The following is a 21,182-nucleotide window of genomic DNA, read 5'->3' on the forward strand; positions in this document are numbered from 1 at the left end:
TGGCCTCCCCTCTTGGAAACATGTAGTTTGTTTCTGTGGTGAGTGCACTGCATGCCAGTGGTGAGCTACATCATCTTCCACGTTCAGTGTCTCCACAGTGGCAGCTTGAAGTTGGTCACAGTGGGAGTATTTACCCTATCAAGACTGTTAAAAATTGATATACTATTTATTTACATACTTATTCAATTTATTGAAATCTGGTTGTTAAACACATCACTTTCTCATATCCACGCCTCAGAATGCATAACAGCTCCATGAATAAAAGTGTAGGTTATGTGTTAAAGTAGACTTCATTTGGCTTTGTTTCGAGCTCTGAGAACAGCCCTGAGTAACTGCAGTGTCTTTAATCTCTCAGTGCCTCGGTTACACTTCTGTGAAAATGGAGATAACACTGACCAAAATGTATAACAGATATTGTGAAATAGGAAGAGAATGTTTAAATGGGAAGGGAAACTAGGGAGACGGGAGAGGGAAAGGAAGGAAAGAAAAGGAAAAATGAGAAAAGAAGGAAAAAATGGAAGCAAAGCTTTTTGTAAATAGGGAAGGGAAGAGGGGCTGAAAGGAGGGGGGAGGAATGGGAGAAAAATCAAGATATATCACATACAGGTACAAATTCCCTATGATGAATGTGATCATTATGGACATGTAAAATGTATCAATAAACTTAATTTTTAAAAATAGAGACAATAATCTCTTCCATTGTATGACTGAGAATATTGACAGGATTACTATACCATGATGCCTGATGCAGGATGCTATCCACAGGAGAATTAGGCATCTGAACGAGCTAAAAGGACAGCCAGGTGAGCTGTGAGGGGTGGGAGCGCTCCGCGTCCCCTCCCCACAGCCTTCCAAGGATGCTGCCCCACGTGAGAGCCAGCCTCTTCTCGGAGTCGTTCAGTGAGAAGACCTTCAGAGCACCCTCACTACATGCAGGACCTTTTTCTACGGACAAAATTGCCTTCCTTTCAAAAACTGACCCAATGAAACCTAGTTATCACAAAAGAGATACACATATGTAGTCACACATGGAATGTATCTTATTACAGCATCTCCGAACCCATGATTATAGCTGCTCTGGGGCACTTTCTGTTCTATTCGTGAGATGCAGACCTCAAGGACAGACACTGTCTGGTTCCCCTTTGTATATCACTCATTCAAGAAACTGGTAAAGCAACTGACACAGAAATTAGCAAGAAAAATAGAAAAATTTCATACGTCTTGATACAGATTTACTTTCCTGCTGAAGTAGAGCGCTCTGCATCCAACTGAGTTATTCTCTGGTTTCTAAGGATCTCCAGGGTCTGCGGGGAAGCTCTATACCCAGCATTGAGAAGCTGATTGTTGAGACTAAACCCCTGAGATACAGTTGTTGTCTTGTTGTTTGCCTCTCCTAAGGACTAAAAGGCACCACAGTGGATTGAAAAGTTCAATTCGGCAATCCAAATTAGTTAAGGTTTAAAAATTGACATATTATTCACCTGCCCCTTCCGTGGCCATGACTAGGACAAAGCAGAGCTACAGGACCTGCAGGGTCCCTCCCCTCTGTCCCTCCCATTCCTCTGCAGGTGTATAACTCTCTCCCCTGATTCAATAATTTCTTCTGTCTGATCCAAAGGGAGAAAGAGTTATTTTCCATAGGACTTTAATTGATTTCAGCCAAGAAATCAGTATGCAACACACAGTCTCAGATATGTGAGCAGTGAGATACATCATGTCACTTACTTCATTAGGCCATAATTCAATTACGAGCAGAAATTCTTTTCAGTTTCCCATAGCCCTGGATACTCAGAGTGGAAGGGCAACTTCATCTGGATGAGGAAGAGTTATCAAAAAAATTTTAAAAAGTCAGAGGGAGGAAGGGAAACAGAGGGAGAGAGAGAGAGAGAGGGGGGGGGGGAGAGAGAGAGGGAGAGTTGCAGCAAGGGCTTCCAGAAATGTAAGCTTGGAAAATTCAGGTGTCCTCAGGAAATACCTTCCAAGACACAATTATGATTGCCCAGTCTTTAGCATTACCAGCTACTCGTCCAAGGCATGTGGGATTGTCAGAGTCCACTTTATGGTGCTACAGCAGAGTACTACAGACTGAGTAATGCATAAACAATGCAAGTTTCTTCCTCCCACAGTGCTGGGGCCTGGACACCTGGTATCAAGGTTCCTGCATGTGGTGATAGACACTCGTTGCATTATGATGTGGTAGAAAAGCTACTCAAGGAGACAAGAGGGGGAGCTGGGGATTTAGCTCAGCGGCAAAAGCGCCTGCCTGGCAAGCGCAAGGTCGTGGCAAAAGCGCCTGCCTGGCAAGCGCAAGGTCGTGAGTTTGGTTCCCGGTACCGGAGAAAAACCAAAAAAAAAAAAAGGAGACAAGAGGGCACAAGAGAAAGCCAGAGCAGTGGACTCATTTCTATCTAGTTAACGTATTCCCTCAATAACGCCTCATCCTTCATGACCCGATCACCTCTGAAAGGGCAATTCCCTAACACGGTCACGATGGCATTCAATTTCAACCTGAGCTTTGTAGGCAACAGTCGAAGCATACTGCCTGAACATGCAGACCGCTGGGTTCCCGGAGTCTGCGACATGTGGGCTCCTGCCCCATGGAGAAGCTTCTACTCCAATGAGGCAACAATACTGAAACATGAAATAACAGTACTAAGCACTAATAAATCCATGATGATACATTGTAATAAACATAAAGGAAAAGTATAAGGAGTCGCAAGAGAAATTGACTTAGCTTGCAGGAGCTAGGAGTGGTTTTCTGAGAAAGGGATATGTAAGCCAGGATTTTTTCACTGAGAAGGAATTGTCTTAGTGTGGCATAAAGACTATTTCATAATACAGTGACACGACCAGCAAAAGGTCTTGCAGTAGAAAAGAGCACATCACGGAGCAGAAGAATCAGTACACCTGAATCCCAGAGTGAGGGCGGGCAGGCTGTCCCACACAGGGGTGAAGGTAGGATTCAGGCCATTTTCTGAAGATGGTGGGGGCCGTGAAAAGGCTTCCAGGGATGAGCGATGTCATCAGCTTCACTTCTTAAAGTCATCATCCCCGCTGTTGTATGGTGAATGGGCCAGAGAGAGGCAGGAGAGATCCTGGGCGGCCAGGCAGGAAGTGTGGTTGTAATGAGGAGAGTAATATAAATGCTATCTGAAGCACCAGGACATGAGAGGAGCAGTTCCAAAGGAAATCCTAGTCACTTGGCGTCCCTCGAAACACTAACAATAAACTCTTTTGCCTGTGGAGGAGGTAGAGGGGAGATTCTACTGAATAAGAGGTTCCTGAGCTACTGGGGAGGGGCTGTGTGGTGCCCATTAGAGTAGTGCCCCGTGGCTCCCTGGCAGATTTCCAGACTGCGACTCACTGTCCCAAGAGTGCCTGTGGGGTGTTTGACAGACAGCTACAAGCTGTCACAGATCATTCCCACCGGGGCAGGTGCCCCCCTGTGCTGCCTTGAGCACAGCTCTTGCCTTTTGGTGAGTGAAGAGATCCCAGGCAGAGCAGAGAGAGGCTCGGACAGGTCAGGCATTAAGCAAAGCCATTTCTTAGCCCTGTGACCTTGCACTCACTGCCACACCCCCTGTGCCTCAGTTTCACCTTAGTGCAAAATGGACTGATAGACCTGCCTCAGCACATTGTGGGATGGACAGTATAAAGTCAGTGTATTGGTGTCAAGCATGACTGTCCACAGAATCTGGCCTAAAAAGCCCCCCCCCCCAGAGGGCTATCTCTGATGTTCTTGCTGGGATGGTCTACTGAAATATCAGGGAATTTGGACCCAGGCTTGTGTTTGATTCATACCTCTGTAATTTTGTCTTTCTGACTTTGGGCAAGCTACTAACATTCTCTGGAGCTGTTTCCTTGTCTGTTCTAAAGGGATAATTAAAGCCCACTGAAAGAGATGGCAGTGGGGATGAAAGCCTTGATCCTACCCGCTTATTTCCACCTCCACCGCCGCACAGGAAGGTGCCCTGGGAGCAGCCTTTTCTCCAAGGAGGAGGGCAGCTGCAGAGGCCCTGGGTGGAGGGACTGGAAGTGAGACAAAGTGAGTACAGATCAGAGGAAGAGGAAAGCACGCAGGTAGCACTCACTCCATCTCTCTGCACAGAAAGAATCAAGATTATTCAGGGTAAAACTGAATCATTCTGCCAGATAGCCTTTGGGAGAGATTCTAATTAGCATTTAAAGAGATGCTGGAAATGGATGTTGCTGATAAGGTAAGACCCTGCCATTTGGAACGCTCACTAGAAATATGCGTCCTGCTCTCACAAGGGGAAGAAAGGAAACCTCCACAAATTGCTTTCCTGTTTTTCAAGTGAAGAACAAGGCCTCATGCTTATTCTGCCAGCTGAGACTCTGCAAAGCAAGCTTACTCAGTGCACTTGTATTCAACACAGTCATGGAACACCCACCATGCCTTGGCATCTGGCTATATGGATGGGTGAGGCATGATGTGTACCTCAAGGAATTCGCAAGAGCCAACAGCCCAAAATAGTGCAGTAAAACTCTGAAGGGCCGATAAACTGAGCAACAGAACCCCAAAGTTACAGAAGACCTCTTCAAAGAGGGAACATGTAGCCATACTCCATATTACAGGTAGGGGAAGGAAAAGAAAAATGGCCACTCTGAAGTGAACATTGTACACACAGTGTCTCCGAGTTGGGAAGAAAAGCAGTGCAAGTGGAGGAGACCCGTGGGCAAAAGCAGGCAGGTGTGAAAGCAGAGCCTACCCTGGGCTGAGTGACCAAACACCCACAAGAAGAAAAGTCATCCTGGCAGAGTAGAGTGGAAGGAGAGTGACACAAAGCTCTTCCTATGAAGGCAGGTTAAGGGTGCAGGTTAAGGAAGCAGCTAGAGGGCTCTGCAGATTAACTAGCGGTCGGAGGGGCACTCAAGGAGGGGAGGCCTCGTGCTTAGTATCACGCAGCAGCTAAATGGCAAAGTAAGGACTGGAAGCCAGGTTTCCTCTTTGTCACCTAGGCCTGGATTCAGTCCAGTGCACTAAAGCAAAGGTCCCATGGGAAGGGGGACAAAGATGTCTACTCTGCCCGGTCAACCACAGCTCCCTGCACTTCTGGGCACATTTCTGGGAATCACCCACCCTGCAGGTGCAGCTGCAGCAGCTCATGCAGCTGAGGCAGCAGGATGCTTCCAAGACCTCCGCACTTTGCGATTCCCTGAAACCTTTCAGTGGCTGTGGGCACACCACATCTCCAACTCCCTGCATCTGACCTCTTCCCACTCAAAACACCTGAAATGCTTCTGTTCTAACCAAGTCTCAACACAGGCTACACATTATGAGATGCAAGACTGATCACACTCTGATGTCTGGCGAGCTCTAGGAATGGCACCAAAGTCAGAACCACAGGGTCCTTTCAAAGCCAGGAGATCCAACCAGACCTGTGAATTATTTCTGAGTAGGAATTATTCTCCTTCCTGCGTACTTCATTCAAATATCTCCTCCGTCCCCCTCTCATTCAAGTTTCTCTCTCCTCTGTCATGAGGACATATGAGAAAATCATGCTGGAGGCATTTCTTTTTTAACAACTGCAAATAAATATTGACTCTCCCTAAGAGGATCTCATTTGGGCAATGAACAGTTTAGTTTCCTGGCAGGGGTGGCTAACGCCCTGAAATAGCCCTAAGGAAATCTTTATTAAGTCACTGTGACATCTCTAGCCAAGGCCACTGTTTCCAGGGATGGCCTCTGGGTGAATCCAGCCTCTTGATCCACAGGGTCTACAGTGGAGCCACACAAAGTCCACTCCAGAGTGGCAGAGTGACCCCAGGCCAAGGGCAGTTTGGGAATCTCATCTTATTCATTACTCATCCATTCATATGTGAGTTAAATATCCAATATGCACTGCACTTGGTGGTGGGTGACACGGCACAACACACCAAGTCCTTTGAGGGGCTCAGCCTAGCACGGCAACAAATGCTTGTCTAAGAATCAGACAGTATCTTAACCTAAGTGTTGTTATAAAAGTAAAATAACAATCAAGCCTCTGAACTTTAAATGCTGAGTGGATGTAATTTTACTTTCAAACTGGAACTATCCAGCAGACTGCTGAGATACTAAAGAAGGAGGCCTGGGTAAAGGAAATGGAATGGTCTTTTTTTTTTTTTTTTTTTTTTTTTGTCTTTTTGAGACAGGGTTTCACTGTGCAATTCAGGCTGGCCTTGAACTTACTTTGTAGCCCAGACTGGCCTCAAACTCACAGCAATCCTCTTACCTCAGCCTCCCAAGTCCTGAGATTATAGGCGTGTATCACCATGCCCGGCCGGAATTGGCCTTTTAAAGCACAAGAACCACAAGCCTCCCCACCCCATGTATGATAGCAAAGCTTCTGAATGCCACTGGCCATGCACTGAGGTCTGGATGTGCTTTCAAATGTGTCTCCATGCAGAGGTAGCTGCAGCGGTATCTCACGTGCAGGATGAGGCCCCTTTGGGACGGTGCCTCTCAGCTGTCTTTGCCCCTTACCTGGAATTGCCTAATTTGGAATGATGGCTCCCAGTGCTCATTTTATCAGAAGTTAGGTCTGCACTGTTAGCGTGGGTTAGGTGGCATATCAGGGTTCACTAGTAGGGTAAAAATAGAGCATACTACTAATGTAATTACAATAAGGCAGGCAAGAAAGGTAACCAAGACTCCCCAAGGAGAACGATCACCTGCCTAAAGTGTAAGGAAACGGACACAACATGTGCTAAGCCGGCTAGGTAACAATCTGCCAGCTGTGTACATGTGCTTTCTCTCTTTTAATCCTCACCATTTTATTTCTCCCATTTTACAAATAAAACCCCAAAGCTCCAATACTTAAATAACAAACGAGTGAAAGGTGAAGCCATAATCTGAACTCAGTGTGGTCTAACTTTAATAACCACTCATCACAGCCCTTGTACTGGCTCTAAAAGACGACGACATTTGTCTTGAGAGGCCTTCACTAACCTTGCGCTAAAGATGCAGGCTTTCGTTAACAAGTGCTATGTGGCTGTGTACGACTGTGTCCCAAGACTTTGTTGAAATTCAACCACCAAGGGAGTTCAACTTGACACTGGTTTAGCCTGTAGTTACACAGTTTAAGATTCTGACCATGAAGTATCTCATAAAAGATGGGAATGACAGACAAGAAAACCAATAGCTATAGACCCACAGAAGTTCTGAGAGGAACTCCCAAGGTCTTCTGGAATCACTACAGGAGAATCTGCTCCACGTGACAGAAGCCTTCAGAGACAACCAACCTGATCAAAAATGACAAACAGGAATTGGTAAGAAAACAAGCAGGAATAAAGCACTGGAAGAATTGTGTGCAAACAAATAGTAGTGCAAAAGACCCGTTCCAGACACAGAAAAAGCAGCCGGAGGGACAGAAACCCCAGACCATGTCTAGGGTTCTAAGCTCAGTCCTTCCACATAGGAGACCAGCTGCAACTCAGACAAGCAGGCTGCAGCACTGGAACCACAGGAAATGGGTTACCTGTGCCCTGGGACAGTAGTAAGCCAAAAACAATCTTCCTGGAAACTTTTCTTCCAGTTCTACTGGGTTTTTTTGTTTTTGTTTTTTTTTTTTTTCTCAATGTCTTCATTCAGATAAGCCTGCTGATTTGGTAGCATAGGAATGGGGCTGCCAGGGCCATTTTGCCACGATGTGGAAAAAGTCTGTTCCCCACTGAAGCCAAGATGAGAACGTGGAGAGACAGAAACAAACAGAGCCGCAAAGAGCACCCAAGGATACAGCTTGAACTCCTGATCCAGGTTTGCCTGTTATTCGGAATTTGCACATTTTGGAATTTCTAGTTACATGGATAATTTGTATTTTTGCTTAAATTCAATAGGCTCTTTGTCCTAAAATGTGAGCTCCAAATATTTCCAGGCCATCCAAATGGGGGTATCTAAGACATGTTTATAGCCCAAGAGACAAGTCAGAAGGCATCAATAACTATGGCCATGTCAGCATGAGAATGGATACCTTGGAGCCGATGTCTCATGAACAGAGGGCACAAGTGTGTTAGTCTGCTTTCTGTTGTGCTAATACCTAGGATAGTCAATTTACAAAGAGAGATGGCTTATTCTGCCCAGACCTTCACAGGTTTCAGTCCCTTATGAACTAGCCTTGTTGCTTTTGAGTCTGTGATGAGGCAGCATGTCATAGAGGGAGCACATGGTGGAGCAAAACCACCCATCTCATGGCCAGGAAGAAGGGAAGGACAGAAACGGCTGGCAGGGGCGAGGGTCCCAAATCCCCTTTGAGAGCAGAATTTCAATGTCCTGAGACCATCCGCTAGGCCCTACCTCTAACAGATCCTGATAGTGCCACCTCCTGATAGTGCCGTATGGGATCCAAACCTTTACCACATTCCAGATCCAAGCTATTTCAGGCATGGAAGAACAGTAGGCTTTCTCTCTGTGGGGCACATGACTAACCCTAGGGAGAAAACAAGGGGAACTCAGCCAACAGGACGGACAAGTAGCCATGAGAGAAGCAGAAAGAGAAAGAGAGTGTGTGTTGGTAACTGAAGGGGGGCAGCATCAGAAACGAGGGTTTGCTCATTAGGAGCAAACACCACAGAACAGTGGCTGGGATTACTAGCTCATGAAAAGTGGAAAAACACCACTCTCCCTTGCCCCCTGCTCAACTCCAGGAGCATAAGGTAAATGAGGACTATTGTGGTAAGAGGATCAAGTATAATCACAAATACAGGGCCAAATTCCATGGCCCTTTCTGCTTCCATCCTGCTGGGTTTCCTGTCACCATGCTGACAACCCCCCCCCCCCCACCCCCCGCCCCGTGACTACCTCTGGTCTTGGCTTCAGTGCTCCGCCTCTCCCCTTCTCAGGCCCTGGCTGTCTCAGTGTTCTTTGCCAATGCCTCATGTCTAGCCAAATTCTTAAATCCACACTTCTTCAGGACGTAGGCTTTCTTGCTGTGCATTATTTCACCATCATGTCTGTGAAACTCCCTCATGCAATCCCACGGTCCCCAAACCCGCACCTGAAGGATAGGAGTTACTAATGCTGCTCAGTCCAGGGAGGGAATCCCAGGCTCTGACAGACCTCATGTAACTGTGAACAGAGGTCTCCCCAGACGTGGGGGCCAGGGACATCCAGGGAGACCTATAGAGGTATACGTTTGGCTTCAGCACTGTTCTCTGAAAACACACAGCTGAGGGACAAGAAGGGGTTAAAATCCAGCCTGAACTCACTCCCCAAGCCACTGTGCACAGGGTCACATGGACCTGGGAGGAGGACTGTCATTTCCTCTTTAGCAGAAGGCACCAGCCACACACCAGCAGGGCTGCAACAACCACAAGGATAACCTTTTCCTTATTATATAAAAGTGAAGTCTGGACCATCACTAGTGAGGGGCACCTAAGAAACTGAATAAAGGAGACTCTTCCTGAGAGCAGAAGGGGAGGCTGACAGATGAGAAAAAACTTCCCCCTGTTCGGGGTAGTAAGTCTTCAGAAACCCTATCCAGGAGGAGTGAGCGGTTTCAGACCAGTAACTATGCCATGTTTCCTCTTGTCTCCTTTTAGAACAATGTTTATAGTTACTGTGATCCTGTTATTACCTCACTATTGGATACCAAGTATGCTTAGAGGTGCCAAGACGGCAGACAGTAAGAGTAAACAAGTGTGATGGGAAGTTGTGCTATTCCACTCTGTCTCCAGTTCCTGACACAGTGCTCCTAATACCACTGTGGGCAGAAGAGATACGAGAAGCTTTTGTCCTAACACTTGATCTTTGACCCTAGCTCCTGACACATTTCCTCTGTGATTTCCCTATTGATAGGAGCATCTGACACACAGCTCCTGAATCTCTTGGAATTTGCTGGGTGATGGGAGCATGTTTTGTTCTAACCACGCAGCTCTTGGTGGTGTTCTGACAACATAAGATGGTGCTGGTTGCCAAGGAAACCAGCCATTTGCTTGGAGGGTTGGGATTTTCAGCCCAATATGCAGCTTCTCGGGAGGGGACAGGGGTTGGAGGCTGGGTTGACCAGCAATGGATAATGATGCTACACAATGAGGCCTCATACAGCCCAAAGGCTCAGGACCCAGTGAGCTTCTTGGTTGTCCCCAGCTGAAGGTACCTGGATCGTGGCTTGTTCCAGCATCCCTGAGAAAGGGGGAGTAAGTATGCATAGTCTCAATTTAACATCTAATCCGCAAATGCCCTCAAGGGCCTTGTAGTGAGGGAAGGCCTTCTGGGTGCTAGGCCCTGCTCCTGAGGGGAACGGAGGCCAGGGGCTCCCTCTGGATGTCTGGGGACACTGGGGGAGCTGACACTGGGAGGCTCAGAGTGCGGCCTGCCGGGATGGACCTTGCTCAGACAGCACCATCCCTCACCCCTCCAAGTGCGAGGCAGGCCAGGCACAGGACAGAGCGACCCCTAGAGCCCGTCTGCATCCCCACATGAGTCTGTTCCTCCACGCAGGGGTAAGAGTCACAGACCTGAAGACCTGAGAAGCCATAGTACAGTGTTTCAGGAAAAGACCGCAGCCAGAAAACAGCCATGGTGTCAGGCTGCTGGGTTGCGGTAAGAGACTGTGGGCATTATGCCTCTGTGTGCGATGGGCGTTGGCAATGTGCACACAGTGTGAACGTCTACCCCGGTGCAGGAGCCCGCTGTGTCTGGGGAAGGCGGGGATGTAGAGGGGCTGCTGAGCAGAGAGCTGAAGGCCAGGGCTGCCCGTCTCACAGCAGTTTGTAACACTGGGACTGATTGGCCTTTGCAAAGCACCCACCATCTACACACCCGCTTGAGACTCCTAAAAATGTGGGACTTCATTACTCTCCTTCTCCAGTGAAGAGACGGAGGCGTGGAGAGGTGGAGTCTCGCTAAGCAGAAAAAGCTACCTGCGTCACATGTTCCTGAGATTTTTCCATTATTCCCTCATCCTTGTTTCCTTATACAGAATTACTAGACACTTCCAGTGGTAGTAACTGGCCTGAACTTTTCCCACATTCATGAAAACCATCTGGGGCCTCTGGCAAGCAGATTTTCATTTCTGTCTTTCCTGCTCATGGTGGACACTTGCAGCCCTGGCACAGGGGTCATCCTAGGGGCCCAGAGGCAAGTGCACTGGCAGCTAGACCAGGACAAGGGCCATGCCAGGCGGGATCACCAGCATGCTGTGGGGATGCAGGAGGGAGCTTCAGCCTCTCTCGGCCCAGGGGTGATGTGCCTGGCCTCCCTCATGGTACGGGGTGCTGCTCAGTCTCCCCCCTGATGGGAGCCAAGGAGGTCCATCCCGCAGGTCTCCATGGGAACCTTCCAAACCCACTTCCCTATTTTGCTCAGTGACTGTAGACATCTAGGCTGAACCATAGCCTCTAGTACCCCAGGAGCCTTTGTTTGCAGGGTACCACTACCAGAAGCCTTGCCATGTCACAAGGCCCCGGGAGACTTAGCGATGAGGTATTGAGTGGGAGTGAGCACACCTGCTGCTCTCAGCTGCGTGGATTCCTGGGAGCATTTCATCTTCTTCCTTCTGAGTCATTCTGAGTTTTTTATAATTTCATTGGTAACCATGTAGGTCATTTTCCCAGCTCATGTCTTTCCCCTACATCAAAAGTGTTGATAACAGTTTTGGATTCCGCCCTGGTAAAAGGAGGTGAAAATGTTGTCTTACCAGCTGGCCCCAGAGTTGTTCCTAGGAAAGAGACCACACTGGTCCAGGAAATGCCTTGACAAGTACCTTGGGGCAGAGCGAGACCGACACAGACCTCAGCTACAAAGCCACTGGCTAGTGCGGACCTGTGAAGAAAAGAGGGAACTTGTTTTGCTCTGGAGAGAGGGAAGTACGTAAACCCAGGGAGGGAGACTGAAAGGAGAGAGGGGAGGAAGAATGGAGGTTAAGAGAAGCCTGTATATTAAGTCAAGGTCACTGGTGTTCATTCCCTGGGGCAGAGTGGAGTCCAGATCCCAACCGCAGGTAGTTTCCTACAAACAGATGGAGAGCACAGGGATACACAACACTCAACTTGAACAAATTCTGTTGCTGTGGAGTAAATCCATCCATCTCCCCACAAAGCTTCCGGAGACGAGTGCTCACAAACACTTTGTGGGCAGGTGATTTTAAGACATTGATGGAGGGGCTGAGTTTCACTATCTGCATCCAAACCAGGAGGCTGAAGTGTCCAAGAGCAGGTGAGCTCCCCTGGGAACTTGTGGAAATCTTTGGGAAGACTTTGGACTTCTGCAGAAAAGCACTCTAGTTAGGGGGCCCAGGCGAAGGTGTGAATTAAATAAATGCTACAGTGATGTAGGGCACTAGGATATGGATCAACTCGATTGACCTTTGGCCCCAAGTGAGACCAGTGCCCCACACCTCACAAAGTACCTTCCCACGTGGTCACACACCACCCCTAAGAGCCACCTACACGGAGGGGAGGTTCCTTACTTTATGGGTACACAAGACCTGCCCGCTCTTCACACCTATTCAGGCCTGAACTTCCTCATAGAGAGAGCTGATCTCCCGAAGCCTCACCAGGAGTACAGCCAATTAGCTTGTTAGGCCAGAGGAATTATGAGGAGGCGGGTATGAGGACGGACTGATTCTTCTCAGTTCTAAAATGTGCTTTGTTCAACTGCAGTTTGGGAAAAAACACTGCCTGCTGCTTCTGAGTTTCTCCAGGGTGCATTCTGGAGCAGGGCTCACCTGGCCCCGACATCGCAAAGTGAACAATGGGTTCTGAGATAGCTTCCAACCCCTCACCAAGAGCTGGGGAGACCCCAAACGCTCCCGCCCTGGAGCCGATGCTCCTGATGTCCACTTCCTCCAGGCAAGCCCTGAACGCTGCTGTCTCCCCTGGGCTGGCCTGCTGTCCTATCCCTCAGCCATGCAGAGCCCTGGTGGGATTCTCAGCAAGAGCTGATGCTTTCAGGGCTCAACTGCTTGTCCTGGGAGCTGCCAGGGGATTTGCTCTCTTTCAGGTCTAAGGCACGGTCAGTGGACACAGCTCTGTCTCCAAGCTGTGTGTCTCGGGTTTCTCTTTCAGATGTACTTTCCTTCAGATGTAGTTTTCCGTTGTTGCCTGGCTGTTTTTGAGATAGAGAAGGTATTTTAAGCTGTTGGAAGGAGAGAGATAGAAGAGAAAAGTCCTGATTGTAATCTGGGCTCTTAGTGCCTTTCCACGCCTGCCTTCTCCCAGTCCTTCCCGACTCCTCAGACCCGAGGGCAGGGCCCTTCCTAGCGAGGCTCTGCCCTGTAACAGGGTGTAGGGCTGTGCGGTGGGGAGGTGTTCTGCCCCTCCGTCCTGACTCATATCAGCCACATCCCCACCTCGGAGGCACCATTTGTTTCCAAGCTGCACAGAAGGGGTTCACACAACACACGAACAAATGAACATATGAGGGTTCTATCCACATGAACTGGACGGACTAAATCTATTTCCGTGAGCTCATTTTCAATATGAATACAAATGCTGTTTTCCAAATGCAAGCCCGAGTTCCTCACAGCCTTGAACTGAGGGGGCAGGCAGTCCGAAGAGACCGTGCCACGAGCGGAGGGACCACTACCACCCGAGCACAAGGGCTGGGTGTCAACAGGGCGCCCACCCCCCCCCCCCCCCGCCCCCGCACAGCCCTGCTGGGGAAAGCAGCATCTGCCGGGGGGACTGAGGCAGGGAGGGGGCCTGTGTTGAGATGGCTGCAACCCGCCACAGCTCCTGCAGCAGGCTGCCCTGACTGTCCCTTCAACTACTCTGACACCAATTTCCTGCAAGTCATCAGTGGCTCAGAGCAAAAGCCAAGCAATGGCTGGATCATGAACGACACAGACAGGAGGGTGTGTGTGTGTGTGTGTGTGTGTGTGTGTGTGTAACTGTTCTGAAGGTGGGGTTAGGTGCAGGGAGGCTGCCCACAGAATGCATTTCCCACCTCCGGGTCTCTTGGTATATGCTATTAGAAAGGCCAGCTGCATGGCAGAAAGGGCTGTTGTCTTCCCAGTGCTGAGACTCAGTCTCTGTGCTTCCTGCCAGCCCTACAGTCAGGCTGTCAGGGAGAGCGGGCATCGTCCATCCGCAGCGAGCACCTGACACAGATCAGTGCTGTGGAGGACTGTGGAGCCTGGCTGGGTTATAAATGTGCGGAGAGGCGGTGCGGAGGGGTGGGGTGAGCCGCGGAGAGCCTGGAGCTGGGACTGGGACCCCTCCAGCCCTGAACACTATCGTGGTAGTGATTGAACCTCCATCTAGTCCAGCAGGCGCCACGGAGGGGGAGCCAGAACCAAACCCTGAGGTTCCAGTCTGACCAGCACTCATGGAGCTTGGGTGCCACCTGGTGGCCAGACTTGGCATGACTGACGCGACCCGCACACAGAGGACCTGGAAAGCAGCCTGAGCAGCAGCTGTCACCATGGTCGTCATCCCAGTGACTGCAAAGATGTTCACGCACAGCGTCTACTTGGCACTTCTTCAAGCCGCCCTGCCCTCTGGTCTCTCTTGGCTTTTCTCGTATTGCCCCTCTGACTGCACAACCCCGTTAATTACAATCAGGGCAGCATCCCTATGCAAAGGAGACAGACTCTTCACCTTGTACTGCACACTCCCACTGTATAACAGCCTGAGCGGACACAGGATTAAAAATTACCGAGCTCTGGTTCCTTTCTTCTAGGGACTCATGGGCTCACATGCTCATCATTAACCTAAATATTAGACACAGGTGGCGAAGCAGATTCAGGACGATGTCGGGCCCAGGATAAACGGGCAACACCCTGAGGACCCTCGGAGCTTCTCCCAAGATGCATCGAGAGGTAGGACTTCAGGTGACAAAGGAGGGGACGTATTCCAAGTACAGAGATGGCTCACGAAAACACGTATAAACCCAGCCAAGAGCAAGTGTGGCTGCAGACATTATTTTGTGGCAGGAGAAAAAGGCCGTCTACAGGAATAGTGGAACCTGAAGGACACCTTGTGATGTGAACCAGATTCTGAGTGTGAACATCTCAAGGCTAAGATGAGCCGCTGAGAAGTATGGCGCAAGGAGGAACTAGGCTGCTCTTTCATTTCAGAGCGAGGCTGCAGGAAGACTGGCTGGGGAAGATGCATTCCAGTGTCAAGATGACTCACTCACAGCCCACAGGGACAACTATTTTTTGCCAGGCACTGTTCATGCACAGTCCCTTCCCTGGGGAAGCCCACAGTTCCGGGACCTGAGGAGGAGTGGGTAGGAGGGGAGAGAGGAGACAGGTGCGAGGTGTTGCAGAAGTCACATCTCCAGGATTTTGATGGTCAGTGGGTAGAAGAGGAAAGAGTCACAGATCTCACCTAAGTGATAGGCAGGGAAGTGAGCCCACCCAAGGCCGCAACAGAAGAGAAAGGGAAAGCCTCGGGGGGAGGACAGGAGTCTGCTTTTGGGTGAAATCAGTTAACATTACAGGACAATTAGAAACAAGAATTTCGAGTCCATGAAATCAACATTGTAATAGCCTCCCCCTCTCATCCCATGAAAATTCAGAGTAAGTTTCCTACAAAATTCTCCTGCTATTAAGGGTTAAAATTGTGTTGCATCTCAAAAAAAGAGCCTTCCCTTGGAAAGGAAGTGAATCGTTCATGTTCCCCAAAGGAGTAACTGGCTCTGGAGACCCGTAGGAAAAAATCTCCAACTCAACACTAGCAGCCCAGGGTGCTATTCACTGCCAGCCATTCTTGTCTTTCTTTGGCCAGTTCCCCATCCTTAAAAATTCATCCCTGTTGCTGTCCTCCACAGTCTTGTCTGAGCACTTTTCTTCCCCTGACTCTTGATCATGAGCTAGACGTAGTACTTTCCCTCCATCCTCAGGGGAGCCCTGAGCTTACTTCTCTCATGGAACCTTGAACACAACGCAGCTCTAACATTTGCCTGTGTGGTGGTAATCTTATGCCCATATTGTAAAAGGTAGCCCTAAAATTATTGGGCATCTCTCTGTAAGAGGTGGAATCTATCCAGGCAAGCCTGTGGCTCTCACACTAGAAAAGGCCTGGAAGTACCTGCCTAGTCTTCCGGAACCCTGAAGCGTTCTTTTGCAACTCCCTCTCTGAAGCCAGCGGTCATGAAAACCTCACCCTGCAGGAAAGGCCACCTGTGGGTGTTCTGGCTGCCAGGCTCAGCTGAATGAAGAGCACATGAATCGTCCCAGCCTGGGTCTCGAGTCTGGGGGTGAAGCCACTGTGCAAGGGGATCATCCCCCCGCCAGCTGTCCGGTTCTGCCGCTCAAAGGAGGCTTCAGACATCACAAGCACAGAAGAGCCCTGTTTCTGTGGCCTTTCTGAGCTTCTGATCCACGAAGTACGTGATCATGAAAAAATTACTGTGTTGTACACACCAGCATTCCCACAAGAAATGTGTCTGCACAGCTTCCCCAAGTAGAAGGCAGCCAGTCTTGTGACGAAACCTAGACAGACAAGGCCTGGGCCCTCCTGGCCTGTCACTCAAGGAGAAATGACATTGCAGTCTCATTTGAATTTATCTCTGGCATTTCCAACTTCCTGCTATTTGTATTTTTATTGTCATACTGAAAAGATCATTCAGTCAGCACAAAAACAATACTGAAGCTGGGCATGGTGGCACATGCCCATAATTCCAGCACTTTGGAGGCTGAGGCAGGGAAGATTGCCATGAGTTTGAGGTCAGCCTGGGCTACAGAGTGAGTTCAAGGTCAGCTGTAACTACATAATGATACTGTCTCAAAACAAAACAAAAAACACCGAAAAAATCTAATTGAGTGAAACCCTTATAAAATAGTGATGATAATATATACTTAAAATAACCTCCAGAAAATTCAAAACGACCTGCTATTAGGAGTCACTTCATCCATTTGGAGAATAAATGTGGTCAGATTCTTTTTTCTGTTTTTCAGTCAGTCACCCTTACAATCAGGAACTCCAGAAGGTGTATTTACCAAATACCTGCTATGTTCCAGAAATTTTCAGCTGCCGGTGATATGTCAATGAATGAAACAAAGATCTTTATCCTAATGGAGATTTTTCTTTACCAAGGGGAGATAACCAAACAATAGCCATAACAAAATAAGTAGGTCAATAATTAACATGTTGAAGGGTGATCAGTGCTAAGGATTAAAATCATACAGCAGAGTAAGTGGGTCTGAGATGCTAAAGTGAAGCAGCCCTCATTGAGAATGTGACATTTATGCAAAGCCTTGAAGGTGATTTGGGCTTCATGAGGTACAAAAGTCCTACACACACCCAGTCTCCAGGACAAGCGGTGTGCAACACATGCAATTTATACTACCAAGTTGGATCTCTCAAGTGGTGCTTGGTTGTACTCTGAAAAGACCTACTGAGTAAGCTTACACTAAAAAGGACCAAGCTTCCCTCACTGTAAATGTCAAGTACAGTACTGTATTGTTGGCTGGAGTGCTCTACAAGTGACAGTTCAGTAGAGATGGTTGACAGTTTTTATCTACTCACTGATTTCCTATGTTTTATTATTGAGGCTATTAAAATCTCCAACAATACTTCCGAATTAGTGATTTTTTTCTTGTACTTCTGATTTTTTTCTTATTTTATGATTTATGCAAATAAACAAAGTGATAATTTCTTACTGGATTGACACATTTATTATTATAAACAATAGAGTGTTGTGCTAATTCTTGACCCTGGTAATACTCTCAGCTCTGAAATCACACATTTCTGTATTTTTTATGTTAATATTAACATGGTATTTTTCTTAAACCTTAAAACCTAATTGTGTCTTTATAGATAATGTTTTATTTTGTTAGGTTGTTTTCTCAATTTAACAATCTCTGCCCTTTCACTGTATTTTTAGATCACTTATGGTCAGTGTGATTTTTGGTTATGATTACATTTAAATATATCATCTGTTTTCTTTCTGTCCCATCTGTTCTTTGCCCCCTTGTGCCCTCATCCTTTCTCTTTTTTTTCTTTTTAACAAATTCAGTATTTTAAATGATTTTACTGTATCTCCTTTGCTGGGTTACTAGCTATAACTTTTTGGTATGGGGGAGAATTTGGAGTTTATGTTATACATCTTTAACTTTTCGCTGTTTCCCTTCATGTAATATTATACTTATTTCATAGTATAACCTTGCAATACTATAATTCCATTTCATCTTTCCTGAATTTTGATTGTTATGCTTTATTTGACCATGTGTTATAAATTCCATGATAAATTGTTACTACTTCTGTTTTAAGCAATTATCTTTACAAGACATTTAAAAATAAGAAACATATGTATATTTACACATAGTTATGGGTATAGCTAGCCTCATATTCCCACTTGTTATCATTTTACATCTCTGACTTTTAAAAACATTTTTTGCAGTGTAAACTTTCCAGTGATATATTCACTTAGACTTTGGATGTTGAAGAGTCAACATTTTGTTGTTCGAAAGGTATTTTCACTGTTCCTGGGTGTGGTGGTGCATCCCCATAATCCCAGCATTTGGGAGGCTGAGTAGGAGGACTGCTGTGAGTTGGAGGCCAGCCTGAACTACACAGCAAGGCCATGTCTCAAAACACAAAAGATATTTTCACTGTATATTGAAGTGTATAAAATTGATGTTTCCTATTTGTTTTTGAGACAAGGTCTTTCTAAGTAGCCCAGGCTGGCCTCCAACTCACAGCAATCTTCCTGCCTCAGCCACCCAAGTGCTGGGGTCACAGGCCTGAGCCACCACACCTGGCAAATGGATGGAGTTTGCAGATTTTCTTTTGCCTTCTACTATGTTAGAGAGGTTGCTCCACTGTTTTCTGGCTTCTATTGCTTTTAACGAGTATGTTCCTGTCATTTTTATTTGGCCTTTGCTATACATGGTATGCCTTTTCCCTCTGATGCTGTTAGTATTTTATTATTCATTTATTTATTTATTTTTGTCTTTTGGAGACAGGGTCTCACTCTGCAGTTCAGGCTGGCCTTGAGCTCACTTTGTAGCCCAGCCTGATCTCAAACTCACAACGATCCTGCTGCCTCAGCCTCCAGAGTGCTGGGATTACAGGCGTGCGCCACCACGTCCACCTTTTATTATACATTTAAAGCTCTGCTCAGTGTCACTTTTTTAGTGCTGTGCCTTCAAATTCTATAATCTTTTCTTTTACTATCTAAGCTCTTAATCCCACACAGTGCATTTTGAAGAGTATATCCTTTTTTTATCTCCTATTTTCTGGTTGTTTGTTGTTTGTTTTTCTTTTAAGACAAGGTCTCACTATGCAGTTCAGGCTGGCCTTGACCTCACTTTGTAGCCCAGGCCGGTCTCGAACTCACAATCCTCCTGTCTCAGCCTCCCAAGTGCTGGGATTACAGGCATGCGCCACCACGCCTGGCCTTTATTTTCTGGTTCTTGTGTGTTGTTTCCACTTACACTTAGTCTGGCCCCCATGTTCTTCACCATGTTCATCGTCTGGCCCCCATGTTCTTCAGCTCTACCTTCCTATGTGGCACATCGTTACAATGTGCTTTTGTATTAATTGTTGTTTCTCTCAGCACTGAGTCTATCTGTATTTATTTCTTCACCTTATAGCTTATATATTCTGGCTTTCTCAATCTGTGGCAGAATTTTATTGGATTCCAAATATTTTTAACTGTTGTGTATTGAATATTTTACATTCCCATAAAATTTTTTCTAGTTTGAGGACAGTATTTTTGCAACAGACTAAAATTATAGCTTCAGCAGGTAAGATCTGGACAGCTTTCCATCTCGGGCTAATTTTGTTCCCCTTGTCACTTTTCTGGCTGACCAGTGCCTTTGAGTTAAGTTCCTACTCTGGCTAGCACAGGAACTATTCAGTACTTTATGCAAATTTGTGACTGGGTGATGATGATAGTCCCTTCCAGGTCTTACTGTTCTGTTCAAAGAATTGGGCAGAACCATTGATGAAGGTGAGAGTTCAACATTTGAGCCTCACAGCAGCCAGGAGCTTAATGGTCCCTGTCTTTTATACCCCTATCCTGAGGTCAGATCTAGGATGTCCCATGAAAACCCACTTGATCTCATGCCAGCAGACCCGCATCAATGCAGGGCTTGGCTTGCGCTCATTACCATGGCAGAACTGAGGACAGTGTGCCCACGCGGTGTCAGAGTCACTGCCCTGCTGTTGACAGGTCATGCCCAGTGCCCACCCAGCTGGCTGTTCCCTCAGCTCCTTTCAGAAGGTTTAATCCAGCCTCAGTCACTTTCTCTGCAGGCACTAAGTACTCAGTGTAGTACTGGAGGAGCCTGTCAGACACCAAGCTTCCCTCTCACTCTCCCCCCTCTGGGGCTCTACTTGCACTGACTTCATCCACTTGGCCTGTGTGAACGTCCCCTCTGCTTCAACTCAGGAAGAGCTCTGGCCTCTGCCTTGCCCTCTCGCGAGCTGCCACATGGAATCTCCCTCCCTGCCCCGGCTGCAGCAGTCACAGGACTCGGCAGACTTGTGGTCCTTGTTTCAGGGGTCACTGCCCTGCGTGGCTCTGTGACTGGTGTCTAAAAACCGCAGAGTTATGCTTTCAAGTTATTTTAGGTGAGAAGGTAGGTACTAGTTTCAGTTCTATCTAGATTGGAAATCAGTATCAAAACCATTTTTGAAGGCAGTTTTTATTTCAATGTTACATGATTATTTTTAAGGAAAGTGGGTAAAAGATGCTGTATCATGTAAAATTTTTAACTCCTGAAGATCTGAATTCAAATTCCAGTTTTGTCCCCTTGGGCAAATTACGAGCTTCTTCACTCCCCTGGGGGAGGTAAAACAGAGTAATGGGTACCTCATAGGGTATGAGAAAGGAAAGTGATATAAATAACCTGCCATGTAAGTGAGGCTCACCTGTTACATTTTCTTTCCTTTTCCCTGAAAATGAGTATCAGTAGAAGCTATCTGTTGGACCCCAGCCTATATTAGTAAGTGATCCCAATCTTCACCTTCTAATATCTAAGATCTTGTTATAGAAAAAAAATCAAGATATGTGATTGAAAAGCCAGACACAAAATGTGATTCTGGGATAACTGCCTGTAAGTTCTGCCCTGTAAAACAGAGTGGGAAGGAAGAGTCTTGTGTCCCGCCCTGTCTACTTCTGGTTTGGCTCTGGCAGTTTTTAAGTGAAAAACAATCCAGAATTCCAGCTCTGTCATGAAAAAACAAACAAATGAAAGAGATTACAAATCATGTGTCTAAGACCTGAAGCCAAATTGGCTCCAGTAGCTGCTGGGATAGTGGTAGAAGCCAATTTCCTGGAGTATTTA

Source organism: Chinchilla lanigera, unplaced genomic scaffold (genome assembly GCF_000276665.1).
Source record: "Chinchilla lanigera isolate Chin_1 unplaced genomic scaffold, ChiLan1.0 scaffold00013, whole genome shotgun sequence".
Classification (NCBI taxonomy): Eukaryota; Metazoa; Chordata; class Mammalia; order Rodentia; family Chinchillidae; genus Chinchilla; species Chinchilla lanigera.